Source organism: Chiloscyllium plagiosum, unplaced genomic scaffold, assembly GCF_037043375.1.
Source record: "Chiloscyllium plagiosum isolate Xiang-an unplaced genomic scaffold, Cpla_swu_hap1 HiC_scaffold_44, whole genome shotgun sequence".
Taxonomy (NCBI): domain Eukaryota; kingdom Metazoa; phylum Chordata; class Chondrichthyes; order Orectolobiformes; family Hemiscylliidae; genus Chiloscyllium; species Chiloscyllium plagiosum.
In genome coordinates, this window is record NW_028270182.1 from 23,637,621 (window position 1) to 23,664,129 (window position 26,509).

At 45.4% G+C, this 26,509-nt stretch overlaps 1 long non-coding RNA gene across 3 annotated transcripts in view; it reads right to left on the reverse strand.

Annotated features, from left to right (window-relative positions):
* Positions 1-3,660: 3,660 nt before the first annotated feature.
* Positions 3,661-26,509, reverse strand: part of LOC148137366 (uncharacterized) — a 217,323-nt gene continuing 194,474 nt past the window's right edge. For all 3 annotated transcript variants that reach the window (XR_015754373.1, XR_015754371.1, XR_015754372.1), the window contains exons 8-9: positions 6,605-6,719; positions 3,661-4,005 (exon numbers count right to left, since the gene is read on the reverse strand). This is a non-coding gene — a long non-coding RNA (uncharacterized LOC148137366). The remainder of the gene's footprint in view (positions 4,006-6,604; positions 6,720-26,509) is intronic.

Genomic DNA, 26,509 nt, shown 5'->3' on the forward strand with positions numbered 1-26,509 from the left:
CAGGTCAACAAATCGTAGTCAGAAGCTGGGGCGCATGATAGATGAGGAGATAGAAACAATATGTAGGAAAGGCAAAGTTACAGTGACTGGGGGGATTTCAATATGCAGGTGGACTGGGAAAATCAGTGGTAGTGGTTTGCAAGGAAAGGAATTTGTGGAATGTCTACAAGATGGCTTTTTGGAGCAGCTTATGGTGCAGGCAACGAGGGAACGGGCAATACTGGATTTAGAGCTGTGCAGTGAGGCAGACTTGATAAGGAAGCTTAAGGTGAAGGAACCTTTAGAGGCAGTGATCATACTATGATTGAACCTACTCTTCAATTTGAGAGGGAGAAAGTAGAATCGGAGTTAATATTACAGCTGAATAAAGACACCTTCAAAGACATAAGGGAGGAGCTGGATAGAATTGACTGGGAGAGGAGCCGAGCAGGAAAGACAGTGGAACAATAATGGCGGGAGTTTCTTGGAGCAATTTAGGAGTCACAGCAGAGATTTATCCCGAGGTAAAAGATGCATTGTACAGCGAGGATGAGGCAACCATGGATGACTGGGACAGTCATGGCTAGGGTAAAAGAAAAATAGAAAGTAGATAACATAGCAAATAGCAGTGCGAAACCAGAAGATTTGGAAGCTTCAAAGATGAACAGATGGCAACAAAATAAGAAATAAGGACCGCGAAGATTAAATATGAGGTTAAGCTATCCAGTGATATAAAGGACAACTGTAAGAGTTTCTTTAGACATATAAAGGGCAAAAGATAAGCAGAAGTGGATATTGGGGCACTGGAAAATGACGCTGGAGAGATAGTTGTGTGGAACAAATAATAGATGAAAAACTGAATAACTATTAAGAGAGTGGGCAAAGAAGTGGCAGATGGAATACAACTTGGGAAAGTGCGAGGTGATGCACATTAGTAGGAAGAAGACAGGCATAGACTACTTTATCAGTGGAGAGAAAAATCAGAAGTCTGAAGTGCAAAGAGAGCTGAGAGTTCCAGTTCAGGATTGTCTCTGGATAAACTTGCAGGTTGAGTCAGCAATTAGGAAGGTGTTGTTTCTGGTGCACAGTGTGATTGAAATCTTACATTCAGCAAAAGAACTGAGTTAACTCTTACAAACAATATTTGTTTTTTGAACACAATTAATATTAGAACAATAAAACATATTATAACGCAATGATAAATGCTACACATTATCTTATGCTTTAACTTAACTTTGGATGATCACAAACCACCCCACTAGAAGTTGACTGGGATCGACTTGGTGATGTCTTCTTGTTCTTCTGATGATCTTGGAGGTGTCTTCTCTTTCCCTGGTTATTCTCCAGTTACTGCACTGTGTGGGGTTTTGTGGTGATTCTTATCCTTCCAAGTCTTCACGCCTTTTTGGGAAGGTAAGGAGGATCTGTCAATGGAATGATCAGGTTCATTTACCCTGATCAATCAGACTCAACCATGGGTTGGCTCAAGGGCAACATTCCATTGTCCCATTCAGGTCCAACTTCAGGTGAGTATTACAGGATCTGTAGTTTCAGGTTTGTTTGCAAACCATCTGTGGGTATCTGCAGCCTGTATGGATTCTGCAGCATGTGGATTAGCACAGAGACTTTAGTCAAAGCTGGGGTCCATTTCACAGCATGCTTTAATAATTGTTCATTTTTGTAACTCCATGGTAAATTTATTATTGCCCTCGTAAGATTATTCTTTCAGGTGGCCCGTCCGGTCAGAAAGGCCTTCAGCCTGAGAGTGGTGAATCTATAGTAAGGATGACAGTTTACTTACCCAAAGGACATTAGTGAACCAGGTGGGTTTTTCTTGGCAATCGATTCATAACCACTATCAGTCTCTTAATTCCAGATTAGAATTCAAGCTCCCCTACTTGCTGTGGCAGGATTTGGACCCAGGTAACCAGAACATTATCTGGGCTTATCACATAAGAATTCAGTTATAACACCATGAGGCCATTGACTTGCCCAATCCTCCATAGTGTGACTAACATGTGCAGTATGATATGCACTAGGATTTGCCTTCATGTTATCCTTGACTTCCTTATCAAGATATGGATGATTTTTTTTCTCCGTTATGCAACTCCTATTCGGTCTTCAGTATCTCCCTAATTCTTTGCCAAATTTCTTCATCTGCCTGCCTTTGACTATTCTTTTCTCCCACCCTCACCCACCCCCCAGTCCACCCAGGCGAAATCCTTCCTTAGGCCAGTATAATTACCATTGCCTAACACTAAAACTCTCATGTATGACTCAGTCTTCACTTTTTCAATATGAATGTGAAACTCCAGCATGTTGTGTTTACTCCTTCCAGGGCAAAGCTCATCCACCAATCCTTCCTTGTTACATAATATCAAATCTAAATTAGCCCATTCTCTGGTTGGTTCCATGCCATCCTGCTCTCAGAAATAATCTCTCATACACTCCATAAATTTTTATTCGAGGATATCACTGTCAAGTTGATTAATTGAGTCAATTTGCATGTTCAAAACATCTATCGTTAAAATTGTGCCCCTGTTACAAGCCCTCACTATATTCTACCTCAGAAGTACTTTGGGGGGACAGTGGCTGAAAATTACTCTTCCCAAGATGTTTCTTCTCTTGCTTTTTATTTGCACTGAGGCAGATTTCAAACATTTTTTGGCACAAAACAGTTTGAAAAGGTCTGAGTTCCCACTCGCATGATCAAATGTTTATTTTCTTTACACGAACCACATTTCACAGTAAATATTGAGGAATTAAGAGGGCGAAAAGTGGTCATGAGATAGCAAACAGGGTTGAGGAAAATCCCAAAGACTTTCATATATAAGCAACAAGAGGGTAACTCGAGAACTGTTTGGCCCACTCAGGACAAAGGAAGAAAGTTATGCATGGAGTCAGAGAAAATGGGTGAGATTCTTAGCGAGTACTTTGCATCTGTACTCACCAAGGAGAGGGACATGATGGATGTTGAGGTTAGGGATAGATCTTCGCGTACTCTGGGTCAAGTCGACATAAAGAGGGAGGAAGTTTTGGATATTCTAAAAGGTAGAAATGTAGACAAGCTCCGAGGTCTGGATGAGATCTACCACAGGTTACTGAGGGATGTGAGTGAGGAAACTGGGGCTTTAACAAATATCTTTGCAGGACCCTTGTATATGGGTGAGGTCCCGGAGTACTGGAGCATTGCTAATGCTGTCTCCTTGTTTAAGAAGGATAGCGGGAATTATCCAGGTATTTATAGACTGGCGAGTCTCAGATCAGTGGTAGGGAAGCTTCTGGAGAAGATACTGAGGGACTTGAGTAAGGTGTTTTATTAGGTTCTCTAGGGTAGGCTGATGGAGAAGGTGATGCCGCATGGGGTCCAGGATGTTTTATCTCGATGGATAGAGAACTGGCTGGCCAACAGGAGACAGAGAGTAGTAGGGGAAGGGGATTTCTCAAAATGGAGACCTATGACCAGTGGTATGCAACAGCGATCTGTGCTGGGACCACTGTTGTTTGTGATATATGTCAATGATTTGGAGGAAGGTATCGGTTGCCTGATTAGCAAGTTTGCAGATGACACCAAGATTGGTGGAGTAGCAGATAGTGAAGGGGAATGTCAGAGAATGCAGCAGAATATAAATAGATTGGAGAGATGGGCACAGAAATGGCAGATGGAGTTCAGACTGGGCAAATGCGAGGCGATGCATTTTGGAAGATCCAGTTCAAGAGCAACAATACAGTAAACAGAAAAGTCCTGGGGAAAATTGACATACAGTGAGACCTGGGTCCATTGTTTCCTGAAGGTGGCAACGCAGGTCAGTAAACTGGTCAAGGCAACATAAAGCATGCTTTCCTTCATTGGATCAGCTGTTGAGTCCAAACATTGGCAGGTCATGTTACAGTTGCATAGGACTTTGGTATCACTGCATTTGAAATACTGCATATATTTCTGGTCACCACCTTACCAAAAGGATGTGGATGCTTTGAATAGAGTGCAGAGTAGGTTCACCAGGATGTTGCCTCGTATGGAGGGTGCTGGTTATGAAGAAAGATTGAGTAGATTAGGATTATTTTAATTTTAAAGACAAAGGTTGAGGGGGACCTGATTGAAATCTACAAAATCAAGAGTGATATAGACAGGGTGGATAGCAAGAAGCTTTTTCCCCAGATTTTGGAACTCAATTACTAGGCATCATGAGTTCAAAGTGAGAGGGGAAGGGTTTAGGGTAGATATATGTGGGAAGTTCTTTACACATAGGGCGGTGGCAGCCTGGAATGTGTTACCAGCAGAGGAGATAGGGGCAGGTACAATAGCGTTATCTAAGATGTATCTGACAGATACATGAATGGGCAGGCAGCAGAGGGATACATTCTCTTAGAAAATAGGTGGCACGTTCAGAAAATAGGAGGATCTGGATCAGCACAGGCTAGGAGGGCCAAAGGATCTGTTCCTGTGCTGGAACGTTCTTTGTTCTTTATCATTCATTCTAAAAATAGCAAGATTTCAACTATTGTATGCTACAATTTAATGATATAAACCATTTATTTGACAGTACATATCAAATTATTGTCATTTCTAAATTACAGTCACAGAGTCAAAGAGATATACAGCATGGAAACAGTTCCTTCGGTCCAACCCGTCCATGCCGACCAGATAACACAAACCAATCGAGTCCCACCTGCCAGCACTCAGCCCATATCCCTCTAAATCCTTTCTATTCATATACCTATCCAGACACCATCTAAATGTTGCAATTCTACTAACTTCCACCACTTCCTCTGGCAGCTCATTCCATACACAAACCACTCTCTGTGGGAAAAGGTTGCACCTTAAATCTCTTTTATATTTTTCCTTCCCAACCTAAACCTATGCCCTCTAGTTCTGGACTCCCCCACACCAGGGAAAAGACCTTGTCTATCTCCCCATTCATGGCCCTCATGATTTTATAGGAGAAAGTGAGGTCTGCAGATGCTGGAGATCAGAGCTGAAAATGTGTTGCTGGAACAGCGCAGCAGGTCAGACAGCATCCAGGGAACAGGAGAATCAACGTTTCGGGCATAAGCCCTTCTTCAGGAATGAGGAAAGTGTGTCCAGCAGGCTAAGATAAACGGTGGGGAGGAGGGACTTGGGGGAGGGGCGTTGGAAATGCAATAGCTGGAAAGAGGTCAAGGTGAGGGTGATAGGTCAGAGTGGGGTGGGGGAGGAGAGGTCAGGAAGAAGATTGCAGGTTAGGAAGGCGGTGCTGAGTTTGAGGGATTTGACTGAGACAAGGTGTGGGGCGGGGTAATGAGGAAACTGGTGAAATCCGAGTTCATCCCTTGTGGTTGGAGGGTTCCTAGGCGGAAGATGAAGCGCTCTTCCTCCAACCGTCGTGTTGTTGTGGTCTGGTGATGGAGGAATCCAAAGACCTGCTTATCCTTGGTGGAGTGGGAGGGGGAGTTGAAGTATTGAGCCACAGGGTGGTTGGGTTGGTTGTTCCGGGTGTCCCAGAGGTGTTTTCTGAAACGCTCCGCAAGTAGGCGGCCTATCTTCCCAATATAGAGGAGGCCACATCAGGTGCAGCGGATGCAATAGATGATGTGTGTGGAGGTACAGGTGAATTTGTGGCGGATATGGAAGTTTCCTTTGGGGCCTTGGAGGGAAGTGAGGGGGGAGGTATGGGCGCAAGTCTTGCACCTCCTGCGGTTGCAGGGGAAGGTTCTGGGAGTGGAGGTTGGGTTGGTGGGGGTGTGGATCTGACGAGGGATCTGCCTGCCTCTTCGTAGGATATGTGGAGCAGTCCATCTTCCGCAACTACACTGGCCCCAACCCCCCACCTTTTCCTCTGCTACATTGATGACTGTATCGGCGCCGCCTCGTGCTCCCACGAGGAGGTTGAACAGTTCATCCACTTCACCAACACCTTCCACCCCGACCTCAAATTCACCTGGACAGTCTCAGATTCCTCCCTCCCCTTCCTAGACCTTTCTATTTCTATCTCGGGCGACCAAATCAACACGGACATCTACTACAAACCGACCGACTCCCATAGCTACCTGGACTACACCTCCTCCCACCCTGCCCCCTGTAAAAACGCCATCCCATTCTCCCAATTCCTTCGTCTCCGCCGCATCTGCTCCCAGGAGGACCAGTTCCAAAAACGTACAACCCAGATGGCCTCCTTCTTCAAGGACCGCAATTTCCCCCCCGACGTGGTCGATGGTGCCCTCCACCGCATCTCTTCCACTTCCGCTCCTCCGCCCTTGAGCCCCGCCCCCCCCAACCACCACCAGGACAGAACCTCACTGGTCCTCACCTACCACCCCACCAACCTCCATGTACAGTGTATCATCCGCCGTCATTTCCACCACCTCCAAACGGACCCCACCACCAAGGATATATTTCCCTCCCCTCCCCTATCAGCATTCCGTAAAGACCATTCCCTCAGTGACTCCCTCGTCAGATCCACACCCCTTACAAATCATTTATATAAATGACAAAAAGTAGTGGACCCAGCACCGATCCTTGTGACACTCCACTGGTCACATGCCTCCAATCTGAAAAACAACACTCCATCACCAGCCTCTGTCTTCTACCTTTAGCTAGTTCTGTATCCAATTGGCTAGTTCTTCCTGTACTCCAATGAAATCTAACCTTGCAGTTAGATTGAAATCTAACAGTTTCCAATGAGGAACCTTATCGAATGCCTTACTGAAGTCCATATAGATCACGTCCACCGCTCTGCTCTCATCAATCCTCTTTGTTACTTCTGCAAAAAATTCAATCAAGTTAGTGAGACATCATTTTCCACACACAAAGACACATTGACTATCCCTAATCAGTCTTTGCCTTTTTAAATACATGTTCATCCTGTCCCTCAGGATTCCCTGCAACAACATGCCCTCCACTGACGTCAGTCTCACTGGTCTGTAGTTCCTTGGCTTGTCCTTACCACTTTTCTTAAACAGTGGCACCACGTTCACCAATCTCCAGTCTTCTGGCACCTCACTTGTGGCTATCGATGGTACAAGTATCTCAGCAAGAGGCCCAGCAATCAGTTCTCTAGCTTCCCACAGAGTTCTAGGCTACACCTGATCGATCGGGTCCTGGGGATTTATCCACTTTTATGCATTTCAAGACATCAGCACTTCCTCCTCTGTAATATGAACATTTTTTAAGATGTCACCATCTATTTCTCTGTATATCTACATCGCCCATGTCCTTCTCCTGAGTAAACACTGATACAAAATACTCATTTAGTATCTCCCCTCAGTCTTGCAGCTACACACAAAGGCTGTCTTGCTGAACTTTGAGAGCTCTATTCTCTCCCTATTTACCCTTTCGTCCTCAATGTATTTGTAAAGTCCTTTTGGATTCTCCCTAAATCTATTTGCCAAAACTATCTCATGTCCCCTTTTTGATTTCCTGACTTCCCTCTCTAGTGTACTCCTCCTGCCTTTATACTCTTCTAAGGATTCACTTGACCTATCCTGCCTGTACCTGTCATATATGCTTCTTTTTTCTTAACCAGACCCTTAATTTCATTAGTCATTCAGCATTCCCCATAGCTACCAGCCTTTCCTTTCATCCTAACAGGAATATATTGTCTCTGGACTCTCGTTATCTCATTTCTGAAGGCTTTCCATTTTCCAGCCATCCCTTTCCCTGTGAACATCTGCTGCCATTAGCTTTTGAAAGTTATTGCCTAATAACCTCAAAATTGGCATTTCTCCAATTTAGAACATTAACATTTACATCTAGTCTATCCTTTTCCATCATTATTTTAAAACTAATAGAATTGTTGGCAAATAGCTGAAGCTCACATATTTCAGGTGAGAAATTAAATCGATTGATTATATTTAAATGTGTAAGAGTTGTAAGTCTATTTGATTTTTCAATCATTTGTTCAATCTGAATATGTAATCAGTTAGAGGTCAGCCACTTTGTAAATGATAGAGCGACAATGTATGTATTTGAATACTGAGATTCAATGTGTAATTGTGATCACCAAAATAGCCAGACATGTTCATTTTCGACACAAAACAAAATGTGATTCCTAACTTTTGTATAATAAAAGATTTTTCGTGTTTATATTTTAATTCCATCAATAAAGAATCAACTTAATTGTTTTCAGAGATGATGCAGTTATTGTTCAGTTGAATAATTGTAGCTCATATCTTATTATTGCCCAATTCACAAACATGGCAAACTCCTGATCATTGTTCAGATCAGTAAACCAATGACTTTGCATCATGACCAACATTAAAAGTGGATTCCAAAAGGCCTGAATTCAGGTACAGTGCTACTGGACCTCACAGCTGCCTGTGGCACTGAGTGAGACACTGGCCTGCTCCTGAATCTGACCAGACAGTTTCCAACCTGGGTCAGGGCAGTCATTCAAACATCCTCTGACAGAGATTCATTTGGGATCTGCCTTGAGCAGGAGGAAACTAGCCAACAGGCTATCACTGCTCTCAGTGTATGTACAAATGCTGTCTAAATTAGATACCAATGACTGACCAGGAACCATGCCTTATAAATTCATCATCAGTCAGAGCCTGGCCCAGGGAGCAGATGTATGGACATAATCATAATGGAGTGTCATAATCACATCGCACACGTTACTTATGGTGATGACATCTGACATGACCTCCAGATTCCATACATCTGCCCCCTGGACCAGACACTGGGTGGAAACATTCACAATTGGCAGTCTATTGCAGCATCTCGTGTCTCACAGTGAACCCTCTGAAACTATATCCACTAAATGTACCTTCACATTAACCAGGATCAAAATAAAATTGTACATGCCTGTGGATACTCAGATACTAATTATAGGTCATCCAACAGAATGTATCTGAAGAAACCAGGAGCAAGTGGCAAGCCAAGAATCGTTTTAATAACTGAACTTGGTGGATTTTGTCTGGTCTTGGAAACCTCACATATTGGTTAGACCAAGGTGAATGTAACAAAGCACATCAAAACTGGAAGTCTTGGTCTAACGCCCCACCCCAGATTCCTGACCTCACACACCTCACTCCCTCACCCGCCTCACTTCCTCCCACATTCACCAACCGACGAGAATCCACAAACTGAGTGAAACTTGGAACATAGAACAGTACAGCACAGTGCAGGCGCTTCAGCTCTCAATGTTTTGGCAGCCTTTTATCCTACTCTAAGATCAGGCTAACCTACATAACCTTCAATGGACTAACTTCCATGTGCCTATCCAAGAGTCTTCTTAAATATCTCTAATGTATCTGATTCTACTACCACCACTGGTGGTGCATTCTGCCCCCACCACTTTCTGTGTAAAGAACCTATCTCTGACAGTCCCCGAAACCTTTCTTCAATCACCTTAAAATTATGCCCCAGCTCCCTCAAACTTTCTCCCTAAGATGTATCCTTCAGTCCTGGCAGCATCCTGGTAAATCTCCTCTACACACTGTCTGAGGCTTCCACATGTTTCCTATACTGAGGCAACCAGATCTGAACACAATACTCCTAGTGTGGTTGAACCGCAGCTTTATTGACCTCGCCACTCTTAAACACAATCCCCCATAATGAAAGCCAACACACCATACACCTCCTTAACAACCTTAACAACGTCGGTGGCAACACTGAGGAAACTATGGACATGGACCCCAAGATCCCTCTGTTGCTCCACACTACCAAGAATTCTGCCTTTAACCCTGTATCCTGTATGCAAATGCAATCTTTCCAAATTAAATCAATTCACACTTTTAACGGTTAAACTCTATCTGCCACTTATCAGCCCAGCTCTGTATCTTGTCAATGTCCTGTTGCAAACTACAACAACCCACCACACTATCCAGAACTCCATCAACCTTCATGTCACCGGCAAACTTTCTAACCACTTCCTCATCAAAGTCATTTATAAAAATCACTAAGAGCATAGGCCCCAGAACCGATCCCTGTGGAACGCCACTCTCACTGAGCTCCAGGCTGAATACTTTCCATCTGCTACCACCCTCTGTCTTCTATGGGCCAGCCACGCCCATATCCAGAGAGCCAAATTTCCCTGCGTCCCATGCCTCCTTACCTTCTGAATGAGCCCACAATGGGGAACTTATCAAACGCCTTCTAAAATTCGTGTTCACCACATCTACTGGTCTATCTTCATCAACATGTTTTTTTCACAACTTCAAAGAATTCACTAAGGTTTGTGAGGCATGACCTGCTCTTCAAAAAGCCATGCTGACTAACTCTGATCATACTATGGTTTTTTTAAGTAATTGTAAATCCTGTCTCTCAGAATCATCTCCAATACTTTGCCCTCCACTGGTGTAAGACTGACTGTTCTATCATTCCCAGGGTTATCCCTATTCCCTTCCCTGAACAAGGGGATAACATTTGCCACCCCCCAAACATCTGGCACTACTCCAGTGAACAGTGAAGACGCATATGTTATTACCAAAGTCACACCAATCTCTTCCATCACCTCCTGGAGTAACCTTGTGTATATCCCACCTGGCCCAGGGGACTTATCCATCCTTATGTTTGTACTTCAATCAGTCTCTATTTCCCCTCAACCTGTCCAACCAATTGATTGACTGCTTTCCTTTTCAGTGCTATATACAGTGCTGCCTTGCTGAGTAACTACGGTTCCCAACGTCCTGCAAATCACGGAATCAAAAAAAAGGGAATGCACCAATGCCTTCCTGATAAAGAGCTCATGCCCGAACTATCGACTCTCCTGCTCCTCGGATGTTGCCTGACATGCTGTGCTTTTCCAATACCACACTTTTGGACTCTGATCTCCATCAACTGCAGTCCTCATTTTCTCCATTACTGAGGGCTGTCCCCTCTGCACACTGAGCGGGAAGTTAACCATCAGAAACTCATTGTATGTGGAGCTGACTGCTCAGTTCTGGAAAGTTGCACTTGATGAATACATTCTTTTTTTAAAAAGAAATTACAATTCAACAAATATTCATTCAGTCCCAGAGTTACAATTTTGGTTCATGGTTTGGGCAGCCTGATAACAAATAGTGAATGATTGAGGAATACACAGAGTATTCTAGGTGTTATATTCCAGCTTACATTAATGCTGAGAGTATTATCAGACAGACTGTAGTGACAATGGCATGAGTCGACATGTGGAGGTGGAATATTTTTGCCATCACAGAGACGTGTTTGAGGGAGGTCAGGGCTAACAACTCAGTATTCTGTTGTACTGGAACTATAGTCAGGACAGGAGAGGGTGTTAAAGAGGAGGTGGTGTTGCATTATTAATTAAAGAACAGTTACTGCAGTAAGGAGGGACGATATCTTGGACGTGTCTTCAAATGAGGCATTATGGGTCGAGGTGAGGTTCCAAACGATGACAGGCACACTGCTGGGGATGTTTTATAGAGCCCCAGAAAGATGAAGATGTAGGACCAAATATATAACCAATTCACTGAGGTGTGTAAAAACCAATTCACTGAGGTGTGAAGGAAACCAGGCTGGAGATGTTACAGAGATAGGAAAGCAAAGCTGGAGATGTTACAGGGAAGCGGAAAGCAATGTTTGAGATTGGGAGAGAGGAAAGTAAGGCTGGAGATATTACAGAGAGATAGGAAAGTAAGGCTGGAGATGTTAGAGAGAGAGGAAAGCAAGGCTAGAGATGTTACTGAGAAAGGAAAGCAAGGCAGGAGATGTTAGAGAGAGAGGAAAGCAAGGCTTGAGATGTTACCGAGATAGGAAAGCAAGGCTGGATATGTTAGAGAGAGAGGAAAGCTATGCTGGAGATGCGGCACGGTGGCGCAGTGGTTAGCACTGCTGCCTCACAGCGCCAGAGACCCGGGTTCAATTCCCGCCTCAGGCGACCAACTGTGTGGAGTTTGCACGTTCTCCCCGTGTCTGCGTGGGTTTCCTCCGGGTGCTCCGGTTTCCTCCCACAGTCCAAAGATGTGCAGGTCAGATGAATTGGCCATGCTAAATTGCCCGTAGTGTTAGGTAAGGGGTACATGTAGGGGTATGGGTGGGTTGCGCTTCGGCGGGGCGGTGTGGACTTGTTGGGCCGAAGGGCCTGTTTCCACACTGTAAGTAATCTAATCTAATCTAATCTAATCTAATCTAATGTTACAGAGATAGGAAAGCAAGGCTGGAGATGTTACAGAGAGAGGAAAGCAAGGTGGCGATGTTACAGAGATAGGACAGCAAGGCTGGAGATGTTACAGAGAGAGGAAAGCAAGGCAGGAGATGTTACAGAGAGAGGAAAGCAATGCTGGAGATGTTACAGAGATAGGAAAGCAAGGCTGGAGATGTTACAGAGAGAGGAAAGCAAGGCTGGGGGTGTTACAGTGATAGGAAAGCAAGGCTGGAGATGTTACAGAGAGAGAGGATAGCAAGGCCAGAGATGTTACAGAGAGAGAGGAAAACAATGTTGGAGATGTTACAGTGATAGGAAAGCAAGGCTGGAGATGTTACAATGATAGAAAAGCAAGGCTGGAGATGTTACAGAGATGCAAAAGCAAGTCTGGCGATGTTACAGAGAGAAGAAAGCAAGGCTAGACATGTTACAGAGATGCGAAAGCAAGGCTGGAGATGTTATAGAGGTGCGAAAGCAAGGCTGGAGGTGGTCGAGAGATAGCGTGGCCTGTGCATGCTAGAACATGTTATTGAGATATTTTATAATTCATTCACAGGATATGGGGAGAGGTGTAGCAGCTGAATGTTAGAGAGATAGGGCGGGGTGCAGGGGCTGGCGGAACTTACAGTGAGAGGTGGGGCTGGAGTATGAGATAAAGATTGTGGAGATACGGAGGGTTACTGAGATACAAATGGATGTAGCAGCTGGAGGAGATGACAGGGAAAGATACAGAGATACATGTAGATAGTTTAAAAACAGAATTATGCAATGTCTTAATAGAGAAAATATTGTAGAAATCTGTGGAATAGACAAGGCGCCCTTGGAGGAACTGAAGGAGTGAGACCTGGATTGTCCAATCACATGAGTCATAGAGTGAGTGTCATACAGTACAGAAGAGGCCATTCAATTGATAGTGACAAAAATTAAAAGCACTGCAGACACTGGAAATCCCTCCTTCCTAAAGTCTGGGGACTAGGGCGAAATGTGGGAGAGGCATTCAACAGAATCCTCAAGCAACAATGTGACATAACGAAACCTCATGGTGTCAGATCAAACACTGAAATGGAAACCTCCTGATGACTCCACTGCCTGAGCTGGTGGATCAGTGTCCCTCTACATTGAGCAACACTTGGAGGACGCACTGACAGAGTGAATGAGCTGGGGAATGTATACTGGGTGGGCCATTTCTAACCCCCCACCAAGAGGGGCTCAGCAGCAGCATTGCTGATCGAGATGGTCGGGTCCAAAAGGACATAGCAGCTGGACTGGGGCTGCACCGAATCGGGAGGGAACGACTGACAGGCAGAAACATACTTGACCTCATCCGCACCAAACTACCGGCTGCAGACACATTGATCGAGGACCATATTGGGAATGGTGACAGGGCATACAGTATTTCTACAGAGAAAGTCCCACTTTTACATTGCCAATAGTGTGTGTGCCTGTGTGTGTACATACATGCAGGAGCGCACATGTGAGAAATACTATCTATCACCATGCTAAATGGTAAAGATTTCAAAGAGATCTAGAACACAGCACTGGCCTGTGTGAGGTGATCCTGGTCATTATCAACAGCAGCAGAATTGTACTCTAGCACAATTTTCACTGTCACTGCCTGGCATATGCTCCGCTTTACCCTGACCATCAGGCCAGGGGTTAAACCCGTGTTCTATGAGGAACACAGGAGGACCGGTCAAGAGCAACACCAGGTATACCTCACAATGAAGTGATGTTACCAAACAGGATCACTTACTCACCAAGTAGCGTAAACAGCCAGCGACAGACAGATCTAACCAACAAATCATACTTAATTTCTGCAATCCTGACGCATGCAATCAGCGTGAATTGTGTGGTCAATCAAACAACTCACTGGAAGAGTAGGATCCACAAATATCACCCTCCTCAACGATGAAAGGGCCCAGTACAACAATAGAAAAGCTAAGGCTGAAACATTCACAAAAATGTTCAGACCAAAGTGTCGATGGGATGATCTATTTTAGTCTTCTCCAGATGGCAGTCATCAGCTAAGTCTATGTGGTAACTCCAAACGGCTGAAGGGATGGGGAATGCAAAGGCTGTGGGCCCTGAGAACATTCCATTCAAGCTTTTCCTGCTGGGATACACCACTGGCACCTACCTGACAATGTGGGAAACTATCAGGGTGTGTCCTGTACACACACAGACAAAACATCAGACAATCAATGACTACCCCATTGCTCTAATTCCCAACATTAATAAAGTGATGGAAGATGTCATCTACAGTGGGATCAAGCAGCACTGCCTCAACAGCAAACTGCTCGCTGAAGCTCAGTTTGGGCTCTCATCCCTTGGGCACATTGAAGCCTTGGTTTAACGATGTACAACAAGAGAACACACAGCTGAATTCTCGAGTTGAGGTGACAGTGACTGCACTTAACATCATCATAACTGCATTTGACGATGCAGTCATATCCTGGATTAACAGCAAAATTGGAGCAAATAGGAATCGTCTGCACTAGCTGAAGTTATACCTGGTACAAAGGAAGGTGGCTGGGGTTGGTGGGGAGCAGCCATCTCAGCTCCGCCGCAGGTCCCCAGGGGAGGGGTTTCCGAGTAAACCTGTAGACCAGAAATGAAAAGGCAGGGCACCATACACCAACAGGATGATAGGATTGTTTTCTTGTTAGATAGATGCGACTAGCGGCAGTTTAACTGAACAGTCATCATGCCTCAAGCAAGGGAGAGGTTGAGTAAGACAGCCCTTTTCAGGCACCTCATTCAGTGATGGAACTGAACCTATACTGTTGGCATTAATCTGCATTACAAACTAGCCATCCAACTGATTGAGCTAACCAAGTTCTCGCTCCTTGGGGAAGATAGTGCAACATTATTCTGTTCAGATATGTTGTTAGACACCTTTGGAGCAGGTGGAACTAGAAGCAAGCTTCCTAGCTCAGAGAGAGGGACAGCATCAGTGAGCTGTAAGAGTTCTCTCTGCCCTAGGCCCAATAATTTTCAGCTGCTTCATAAATGACCACCCCTACTCAAGTAAAGTCACAACTGGGGATGTTGGCCAATGATTGGACAATGTTCAACACCATTCGTGATTTACTCAGATACTGGTCCAAATGCAACAGGTCCTGGAACTATGCAGGTGTGTGCTTAACGGTGATAAGTACCATTTCCATTACACACATGCCAGACAACGATTACCTCTGACAATAGAAAAGTGTACCATATCATTTAATGTTCAATGCCACCACCATCACTGAACACCCACCTAGCAATATCCCGGGGATTACCGTTAACCAGAACTGGACAGACCACATAATTTCATTACCCAGTCCTGTGAAGGGCTTATGCTAAAACGTCGACTCTCCTGTACCTCAGGTGCTGCCTGACCTGTTGTGCTTTTCCAGCGCCACACTTTGACACATATTAATTCATTGGCTACAAGAATATGTCAGGGGTAAGAAATCCTACAGGAATGACTCACCTCAAAATTTCAGAAAGCCTGTCTCCCATCAAAAAGACTCATGTTGAATGTGTGAGTGATTAAATACCTCCATTTGCCTGCATGAGTGCAGCTTCACTCCTCATCCACTGACACTCAGAAGCAGCAATGTCTGCCATCTACACGGTGCTCTGCAGAAATTTGCCAAGGCTCCTTACAACGTACCTCTGAACCCCCGACCATCAAGAAGGACAAGGGAAGCAGATACATGGGACCACCATGTTCACGTTCCAATCCAAGCCATTTGCCGAGCTGATTGGGAAGCATATTGCCGTTCTTTCAGTGTCACTGTTTCAACTTCCTCCCTAATGGTGTTGTAAGTCTATCTACAGCACATGGGCTGCAGCGGGTCAATGTGACAGCTCACGCCCACCTTCTCAAGGGCAACAAGGGACTGGCAATAAATACTAGCCTTATCATATTCCATGAATAAATTAGCATGAAAAATATTGTCCAGACCTGCCCAATTCTGGACACTGTACTTTGGGTTTTGTGAGCTCTGGCTGGTTGGGTCCAGGCAGTAACCTACTTGTTGTAAACAGCTGAAGGGATGTGCTGTTGAAACAATCGGACAGTCTCTCAGAGACATGGCCTACATACCGAGCATCACACAGACACTGACAGTCACATCACACATTACTGAGCTCTGAGACAGACAGAAGCAATTGAAAATATACTCATATCTGACTAACATGTTTAATCACACAGTGATATTGTTGCCACAAAAATGATTATGAGTGAATATTCGCAGGAGGAAAGTGAGGACTGCAGATGCTGGAGATCAGAGTCAAAAGGTGTGGTTCTGAAAAAAGCACAACAGTTCAGGCAGCATCTGAGGAGCAAGAGAGTCGACTATTAGTTCAAAATATTAATACAAGAGAAAATAATTGTATATTTTCAAAGTCCTTGTACTTAATAATAATTTGGTCTTGGGTGTGGGAATGAGATTTATAATTTCAATGCTCCTTACTGTGAATTGTGCACTGTTTTCATCATAATATTGTTATAAAAGTGAACAGAATAAATGGGTGGATTTTAGATTACATTACATTACAGTGTGGAAACGTAATCTAATCTAAAATCATTTATTCCGTTCACTTTTATAACAACATTATGATGAAAACAGTGCACAACTCACAGGAAGGAGCATTGAAATGATAAATCTCATTCCCACACCCAAGACCAAATTATTATTAAGTACAAGGACTTTTGTGCTTATTGGACAATCTAAAAGTTGGTATTATAAAAGGCTATCGAAACTTCAGTAAAGACACTTTGCTGTTAACAGTTAGAGGAGAAAGTGAGGTCTGCAGATGCTGGAGATCAGAGCTGAAAATGTGTTGCTGGAAAAGCGCAGAAGGACAGGCAGCATCCAGGGAATAGGAGAACCGACGTTTCGGGCACTCAGCACCGCCTTCCTAACCTGCAATCTTCTTCCTGACCTCTCCGCCCCCACCCCAGTCTGACCTATCACCCTCACCCTGACCTCTTTCCACCTATTGCATTTCCGATGCCCCTCCCCCAAGTCCCTCCTCCCTACCTTTTACTGTATAGTGGCAGGTATGTCGGGCCGTGATGGTTACTGTACAGTAGGAGGTATGTCGGGCCGTGATGGTTTCTGTACAGTAGGAGGTATGTCGGGCCGTGATGGTTACTGTACAGTGGGAGGTATGTCGGGGTGTGGCGGTTACTGTATAGTGGGAGGTATGTCTGGGTGTGACGGTTACTGTACAGTGGGAGGTATATTGGGGTGCCTGCTGGACAAACTTTCCTCATTCCTGAAGAAGGGCTTATGCCTGAAACGTCGATTCTCCTGTTCCCTGCATGCTGCCTGATCTGCTGTGCTTTTCCAGCAACACATGTTCAGCTGTTAACAGTTAGAACAATGCTGCAAACATTTACACAGAGATTTCCAACTAAATTCACACACAAGATCATTGGGCTGGGATGATGCTGGCCATCAATGGAGCTGCACAATTCTGTTTGGATACTGACATTGTTGGGGCTAACATACACTGGATATGGTTTATGATGGATTCAATGTAAGTTGCCATGTACTGCAGGAGCCCATCACCTTTATAACACCTTCATTCAGGATCAGGTCCAAGGTGCAGAATTACAGATTTAGGTGCCATACCAGAAGAGATATACTTGCAAGACATGGCTGTTTACAGGTCATTGTTACAAATGTTGAACTGCGTCTGGATCAGCGCCATGTGCTAGTCCATTGACCAGATTTCCCCACTCACATCTCTCCGTTGTTCAGGTATGTCTCTAACTAGTCTACTGTGAGGGATTATGTCAGTAACTGCCCAGCTCCAGTTTGTAAACTCACTGGACAGATTCTGGAGACGGCCAGTGTTTTGGAGGTCATGGTGAGGGCCAGTAACACTGTGTCTGAATTCAGGCTTTTCCTCAAAGTCATTTTCAACAGCTTTGCTGCCTGCAAGATGGTGTGTTCATTCATCTGAACATCAATCAGCTGTTTACTACAGTCACTGAATTGTGTAATAGCTGTGTGCTCTGGTAATTCAATTATTGTTCACTTCAACGGTTTTCAACTAAAAAAATGATGTTTGGTTTATTTTAAAATATGTAAGAATCAAAGTGATATTAACTCTTCATTATACAAAATGTAAAAGTGACCTGTTGTATATATCCCACAGACTAATCAAGCAACAGTCAGATATTATCTGTAAAGCAGGAGTCTGTGAACAGGACTAATACCAGGCAACATCACCACCCTCTCTGTTAGGGTATGTCACACTGACAGGACAAGCCAGGCAGAGGGGGACAGCTCCGTAGTATATAGTCAGTATCGTGCTCAGCATTGATGCTGCATCCTGTGGCTGCTGGACTGCTCTGCGGCAGGTTATGGGGGAATCAATAAAAGGGAAACATATAATTGACCACAAAATCACCGATCTGCCTGCTGCAGATACACCTCTCCATTTCATATATCAGTAAGAATGGTCACTGCACAGTCCTTATGGGGAACAGGGGCTACCTTTACATTTTACAGACTCCACTCACCATGATATGTAGCCCCCTGGGCTTTTAACAGATTGAGAAACTAATGATGATGCATCCATGAGGTGCAGTGGGCCACAGTCAGAAGCAGCATCATACTCTGTACAACTCATACAGTCTGCAACCTCACAGCCCGACATAACACCCACTGTACAGTAACCGCCACACCCCGACATACCTCCCACTGTACAGTAACCATCACGGCCCGACATACCTGCCACTGTACAGTAATCATCACACCCCGACATACCTCCCACTGTACAGTAACCATCGCGGCCCGACATACCCCCCACTGTACAGTAACCATCACGGCCCGACATACCTCCCAATTTCGAATAACCATCACGGCCCGACATACCTCCCACTGCACAGTAACCAACACGGCCCGACATACCTCCCAATTTCGAATAACCATCACGGCCCGACATACCTCCCACTGTACAGTAACCATCACGGCCCAATATATCCCCCACTGTACAGTAACCAACACGGCCCGACATACCTCCCACTGTACAGTAACCATCACGGCCCAATATATCCCCCACTGTACAGTAACCGTCATGGCCCGACATAACTCCCACTGTACAGTAACCATCATGACCAGACATACCTCCCACTGTACAGTAACCATCATGGTCCGACATACCTCCCACTGCACAGTAACCAACACGGCCCGACATACCTCCCACTGTACAGTAACCATCACGGCCCAATATATCCCCCACTGTACAGTAACCAACACGGCCCGACATACCTCCCACTGTACAGTAACCATCACGGCCCAATATATCCCCCACTGTACAGTAACCGTCATGGCCCGACATAACTCCCACTGTACAGTAACCATCATGACCAGACATACCTCCCACTGTACAGTAACCATCACGGCCCGACATACCTCCCACTGTACAGTAACCATCACGGTCCAACATACCTCCCACTTTACAGTAACCGTCAACAGCGGCACTGTGGCTCAGTGGTTAGCACTGCTGTCTCACAACGCCGGCCTCATGTGACAGTCTGTGTGGAGTTTGCACATTCCTCCCGTGTCTGTGTGCGTTTCCTCTGGGTGCTTCGATTTCCTCCCACAGTCCAACAGTGGATTGGCCATACTAAATTGCCCATAGTGTTAGGTCTGGGTAGGTTACTCTTCGGAGGTTTGGTGTGGACTAGTTGGGCCAAACGGCATGTTTCCACACTGTAGGGAATCTAATCTAACCTCCAAGGTTCAAGTGATAGTTATGATGGAATAATCAATTGTCTGAATGAGTGCAGCTCCAACAGTACTCTAGTATGGACTTACGAGCGACAGGCAACACAGTTGTGTGGGGAAGATCATGTTCACAAACTTGATTGATTATTTTGAGAAAGTGACAAAATTGATTGATGAGGGCACGGGGCTGAATGCTGGCCGTCTGGACCTTAGCAAGGCCTTTGATATGGTTCCTTATGGCACGCTCATACGGAAGGTGAAGTGAAATCGGATCCGCCGTCAGTTAGTAAGATGGATAGAGAACTGCTTGGTCATAGAAGACAGAGTAATGGTGGAACCGTGCTTTTGTGACTGGAGATCTGTAAATAGATTGGTGGAGTTGCAGATTGTGAGGATGATTGCCAGAAAATACAGCAGGACAGAGAAAACACAGATGTAACTTTATCTGGACAATTGTGACGTGATGCATCAGGAGAGAAGTATACAGTAGATGGAAAAACTGCTGATTGCATCAACATCCAAAGGGATCTAGGTGTACAGCTCCACAGTTCCCTGAAAGTGACAAGACGGATGGATAGGGTGATCAAGAAGACTGAAGGCAAACTTGCAGACAGGCATCCGAGCATGCAGTATGAAAATTAGCAGGTTATATTGCAGCTGGAGAGAAACTTAGTTCGAGCACATTTGTAATATTGTATACAGTACTGATTGCCACATGATGTGGAAGTGTTGGAGAGGGTATAGAAAAGATTTACCAGAGTATTGTCTGGTTGGAGGGTATTAGCCAGAAGGAGAAATTGAACACACATGGTTTGTTTGCACCTGGGCATCATTGACTATGGGGCTATTTACAAAACTGTCAGAGGCATAGATAGAAGGACAGTTAGAGGCTTTTTCCCAGAGTAGAAATATCAATTACTAGGGACTAGTAATCTAGTAATCAAATCCTCACTCAAGTCACTCCTGTTCCTAACTCTTGAGTCTTGTCCAGGACTGACAGATGTCTGCATGTCAGACTGATTGGATTGTAAATACTAGGTTTTAGGTGAAAGGGAGAAAGTATGATAGGTAAGTTTTTTTTTGCTTTTCCAGACAGAATGTGAAAGTGCCTGGAATACACTGATAGAGGGGAAAAGCTAATATAGCAAGGTTAAAGAGGGATCTTGGCACAGAGACGAGACAGCAGCGAACAGAATGACATAGAATGTGTAGAAGCATAAACTTTCGTTTTAACTTTCAAAGGGCATCATGTGTCAGTGCGGACTTGCTGGGCTGAAGGGCCTGTTCCTGTGCCGGACTGTTCTTTAAGACAAGATTTGAGTGCAGCAGTGGCGAGATGCCAAATGAATGATTCCTGATGATCAACAACCACATTCATGGAGGTCGCTCCTCATCAATTTTCAGCTTCATACCCTCCCTCCCACAGTAGGGAAACTCAATATGGAGAATTTGACATGCAAGTCAGAGCTGGTAACTGGTGACTCCATCCCGCCCCTCAATCCTGCGGCCTTCTATCTTGGACAGCAATGTCTTGGGGAACACTGCACTGACAGAAGCTGCATGTAATCCACACCCACCAACGCTGGTATCTGTCACATGCCAGCCTCAACATGCCATCCCAGCACATCTCCAACCCACTACAATACACTTCTGTACTTCAATGCTGCAGCTCAGGGTACACTGACAACTCTCGTTGCAATGCTGCTGCAAGGACACTGTGCTCAGTGACACACACCCAGCTCATGGACTGTCCCTCTGGGCTGCTCAATCCGTGTTTGTACACATTCACTTTGAAATGCCTTGAGTGTTCACAGAATTATTGCTTTTCCTTACCCTGCCCTCAGCAGTGTTTATCCTCAGCCAGAGATTAGATTAGATTAGATTACTTACAGTGTGGAAACAGGCCCTTCGGCCCAACAAGTCCACACCGCCCCGCCAAAGCGCAACCCACCCGTACCCCTACGTTTACCCCTTACCTAACACTACGGGCAATTTATCATGGCCAATTCACCTGACCTGCACATCTTTGGATTGTGGGAGGAAACTGGAGCACCCGGAGGAAACCCACGCAGACACGGGGAGAATGTGCAAACTCCACACAGTCAGTCGCCTGAGGCGGGAATTGAACCCGGGTCTCTGGCACTGTGAGGCAGCAGTGCTAACCACTGTGCCACCGTGCCGCCCAAAAGAGCTATCAGTCTCAGCCGCCTGCTACATTGTCTTGGTGTTTAGCACAGACACAAACCCAGGAAGCTGAATATCATTGTCCACAGTCAGTCACGGTGCCCAGTAGTGAGATGAGGGGACTCTCAGATCCCAGTCTGGGAGCTTGGACACAGTCAGGAAGTCTCTTGTGGTTGTTAGGGTTAGGATCCTTCTCCTGTGAGGGCGTGGGCAGCTGAATGTTGGGGAAATCCACGCCTCTCTTGGCACTTGCTCTCCTATTGGGGGATTGGTCCTTATGGGATGTGAAAATTAGCAAGAGGTATTAAGGGAAATGGAAACGTTTGGTGCAGCTGTTAGAGCTGGTAAATCCGGGGGAAAGGTGGCAATGTGTCCTCAGTGAGTGAGTGGGCAGCACAGACAACAGGCAGAGTTGGGTAGAGGGGCAGTAATGAGGTTGGAGAGACTGAGAGAAGGTGCTGGATTCAGTGAGGGTGGGTAAGTTCACATGCAGTTCCAGGGGTGAGGGTGAGGGTGAGGGTGGGAGAACATGAGCCTTGGTGGGAGGTAGGTGCAGTAACAGAGAGAGTGAGAGCAAGGTCACAAAGTGCAGATGGTGGCACTTACCCTGGTGGAATGGCGAAGGTCACTGCTGGGCATTCACCCAGAAGGCTGGCACCTCACTGACTCAGGGGTCACCCTTGGACCAAACTGGCAGGATCTGGTTTCATGGCCTCCCCTGCCAGTCCTGGAGGAAGATAATGTCTTTCTCGTGCACCATGCCATCCACCAGAACCTCAGGGGCTTGATCTCAAAGTGAAGCCCCAGATTTATCCCCTCTGCCATGTCCAGGGTGTTTCGGAGTAACAGTCCTAGAGTGTAATGACTTTTTAAAGATGGCCCCTGTTACAGGGAGGCCGGTTCATTCTGGGATACCCAGGCAACGGGCAGTTGTTATGACGAAGGGGAAAATCCTCGCGTTAGTATCAGATGAGAGAAAGTCCACATGGGCAGGGAAGGTAGTTAATGAAGCAGATTGGGGATGGTGTCATGAGAAAAAACACTTAACCTTGTGGAGAGAAACCCTCCATGAAACTCGTCTAAAATGAGACTTGACCAAATCAAAAGATGGTTGAGGCCTCTGTCTGTCTGAATCAAAATGGGAATGCAGTGTGAAATTCAGGAGATTCAAATCCTTTAAAAGGGGTAATACAATGCTCCAAACTGTTAAAAGGAACTGGGGAAAATCCCTGGCCTTATAGTTACCTACATTATCCAATCCTCACTGGATGCAGGGATGGTGCCGGAGGCCTGGAGAACGGCTGACACGGCAGCTTTGTTTAATGTGGAGAAGGGACTGACTGAATCGGTCATGGCTGGAATTCTGAGACAGTGGATAAACGGTCACTGAGGAAGTCCCAGGGACTCCAGGACAGTCAGTCTGGATTTGTTCAAGGAATTACGTGTGTAATTAATCTGACTGTGTCGGTTTGAGGCAGTAACTTGTAACTCATGTGACTTAATTGGATTTAACGAGAGATCCCATGGCAGGCTGTTTAAAAACAGAATCTATGGGGTCTAGGAGAATGGAGCAAACAACCCAGAGAAGTGTAAGGCAAGACATTTGGGGACATCAGCAATAGTGGGGAATGGACAATAAATGAGAGTATAGTCAGTGTGGGCAGATAAATGAAGGTAGCTGGAAACATCAAGAACCTCGTCAATGTAGCAAATGGAATCATTTCCTCTATCAGCCAAAGTGCAGAATTTCGAGCAGAAAGTTAATGCTGGAACTGTATACATAATGAGTGCAGTCGCAGCTTGAGGAATGTGTGCAGTTCTGGTCACCCCAAGACATGGAAGGATGGAATTGGACTGGAGAGTGTGTAGAGGAGATTCGTTACCCTGTGACAGCGGAAGTGCAGTTATGAGAAAAGGCTGGAACGGAGGATGCTGAGAGGAGATTTGATCGGACTGTAAATATTGTCAGGGACCTGAGTAGAGAGGGAGTTTGCAAGAAGTGAAAAAGCTGGACCTCAAGTGCAGTGGTCTCCAGATTATTCCCAGTGCCACGTGCCAGTGAGGATAGAAATATTAAGAGAGACCAGATGGATGTGTGGTTGAGGAACAGTAGTTTCCTCCACTATTCTGTTTGGTTACCATAGCCCTGCCAAATCAGTTTAAATTCCTCTCAACAGCATTAGCCAAACACTGCATAAGGAAATCAGTCCCAGCTCTGTCATATGTTACCCAATCCAACTTGTACAGTTGCTGCCTTCCCCAGAACCAGTCCCAATGTACCAGGAATCTGAAGCGCTTCCTGCTACACTATCGTTCCAGTCACACTCTCACCTATTTAATATTCCTAGTGCTGCACTGCCTTGCACACAGCACTATGAGTATTCCATGGATTGACACATTTGAAGCCCTGTTTGCTAACCTTCCATCTACCTCGCTAAATTCTGATTCCCAGACCACGTCACATTTCACACCCAAGTCACTGAGACCAACACAGACCATGACCTCTGGCTGCTAACCATCTCCTAGACCAATATTCTGCAGACACAGTGACATTCTCGAGCCCACAATCCTGGAATTACGTTGACAGTCAAAGAAATGCTAGTGATTTCCTCAATTTCCTGACTCCCCTGTGACTATTGCTCCTCCTTCCTTCTCCCTCCCCTCCTGTACAGTCAGACTGCTTGTGGAGCCACAGACATGGCTCTGACTGCCCTTCCCTGAGCAGCCAATACCTTCATCAGCTCCAAACTGGGAAACCGAATTGAGAGGGAGACATCAGGCTATTCTTGGATTCCCTGACTGTATCTTCGATTGTGCAGTACTCCATTCCCTTCATTCTTCCAGGCCATCATGTCTGCAGGGTGATCGGCTCTGTGTGTGTGTCGTCCCCCAACTCTATGCATCACAGATATCTCACAGAATCTCTAGTCACTGTCTGAGCTCCATGACCAGTGTTCATCTAGGACACGAGCAGGGGGCTATGGCTTCCCAATGTAACAGGACACATTTTCCATCTGACAAACATGTCTTAAAATACAACATGTCTGGAGTAACTTAATTAATTACCTCGAATGAAGTTAACATCAGGGAAATAACAAAGTGGTTAAGTCCCTTATTCAACTGTGGTTTAGTGAGAATAATTTATTATAGTGGCTCAAAATTTCACTTCTCCCTCTTATTTCTCAGTTCAACCCTTATTTCAGAAGTTGAAAAACTAAATTTGCTAACTAATAGCAATTTAGAGACAGTCACTAATAACGGAGTATTATCAGCCAATGAACTTACAGCCTTTTCTGTGATGGCTCTTGCACTTTTTCAAACTCGGTGCAGGCAGGTCCCAGCAGCAGAAAGTTATCTCTGTGACTCCCAGATACGTGTAATCGTCCAGCTCCCACTCCACTCTGCTCCCTCACAGGGTCACCGTCTCTGTGAATCCCAGGTATGTCCAGGCCTTGATCCTCAGTGCTGATTTATATCGTCCCACTTTGGTGCTTCTGTAACCTCATGTTCCTGCTTCAAGTTGCTCCATCACATGGTCACTCCCTCTGTGACTCGGTGCTGATTCAGAGCCTCCTGCTCTGCTGTTTCTCCAACGCCAAGTCCTGCTAGGCCTTGGTCCTCGCTGCTGATTTATATTCTCCCGCTTTGTGCTGCTCACTGTCAGGTTCTCTCCCTTTGTGACTCCCAGGTAATAGTAGGCCTCAAGCCTCAGCTGAGATGTGTAACATCCCATTCCACACTGCTCCCTCATAGGATCACAGCTGTGCGTGGAAGACAGTGGAAAAGAGGAGGATGAGTGTGTGCCGAGGGTGTTACAGTGATTGAGCGATCTGTCGGGGATGGAACAGGTTATCTGCGGAGGTAGGCAGACCTGAAGTGTCTAAAGCAGGTTATTGGAAGATACAGGGAGAGTTGCAGGCACTGAGGGTGGCAAAGAAAATAGATACATGGTGGCTTGTTGGTGACGAAGCCTTGTAAAGTCTAAAGGGCTTTTTGTGAACTGCTTCCTGAGATGTGAAGACTTCAACAAATGCAAATTGATAGCCAGTAAGTGTTGTAAGGTACTGGAGACTGTTGGATGTTACAGAGTTAGAAGACTCGCAGTAACTGGGGGGGTAAAGATGTTTGAAGCACTCGTGGTGTTCAAGCACCCTCAGGGCGTAAGGGGGTACAGAGAATGGGAGCCTTGCAATTAATGGGATTGCAGGGGTTGGAAGATCTAAGATGGATAAGGAGGATGAAAAGTACCAATGCAGCACAACCAGCCGCTGTAATTCACAGAGATTTAAGGAAGGGAACCTGTGCTGTCATTGAATACAGTTTTATGGCGAGTTACAGGAACTGAGGGGTTACAAATTTAGAACGGAAGAGGTTATAGGTGATCAGAAGTATAAACAAGAATAAAGAAATTTGAGAGATCACTAGCACAAATGGGAATGGAGATGGTGAGACATTCTGATGAACAATAAGTGTTGTTGGCAGAGAAGGATGTTTGTATGCATTTACAGACATGAGTGTTGTAGCACCTGCTGGAGGGGACAC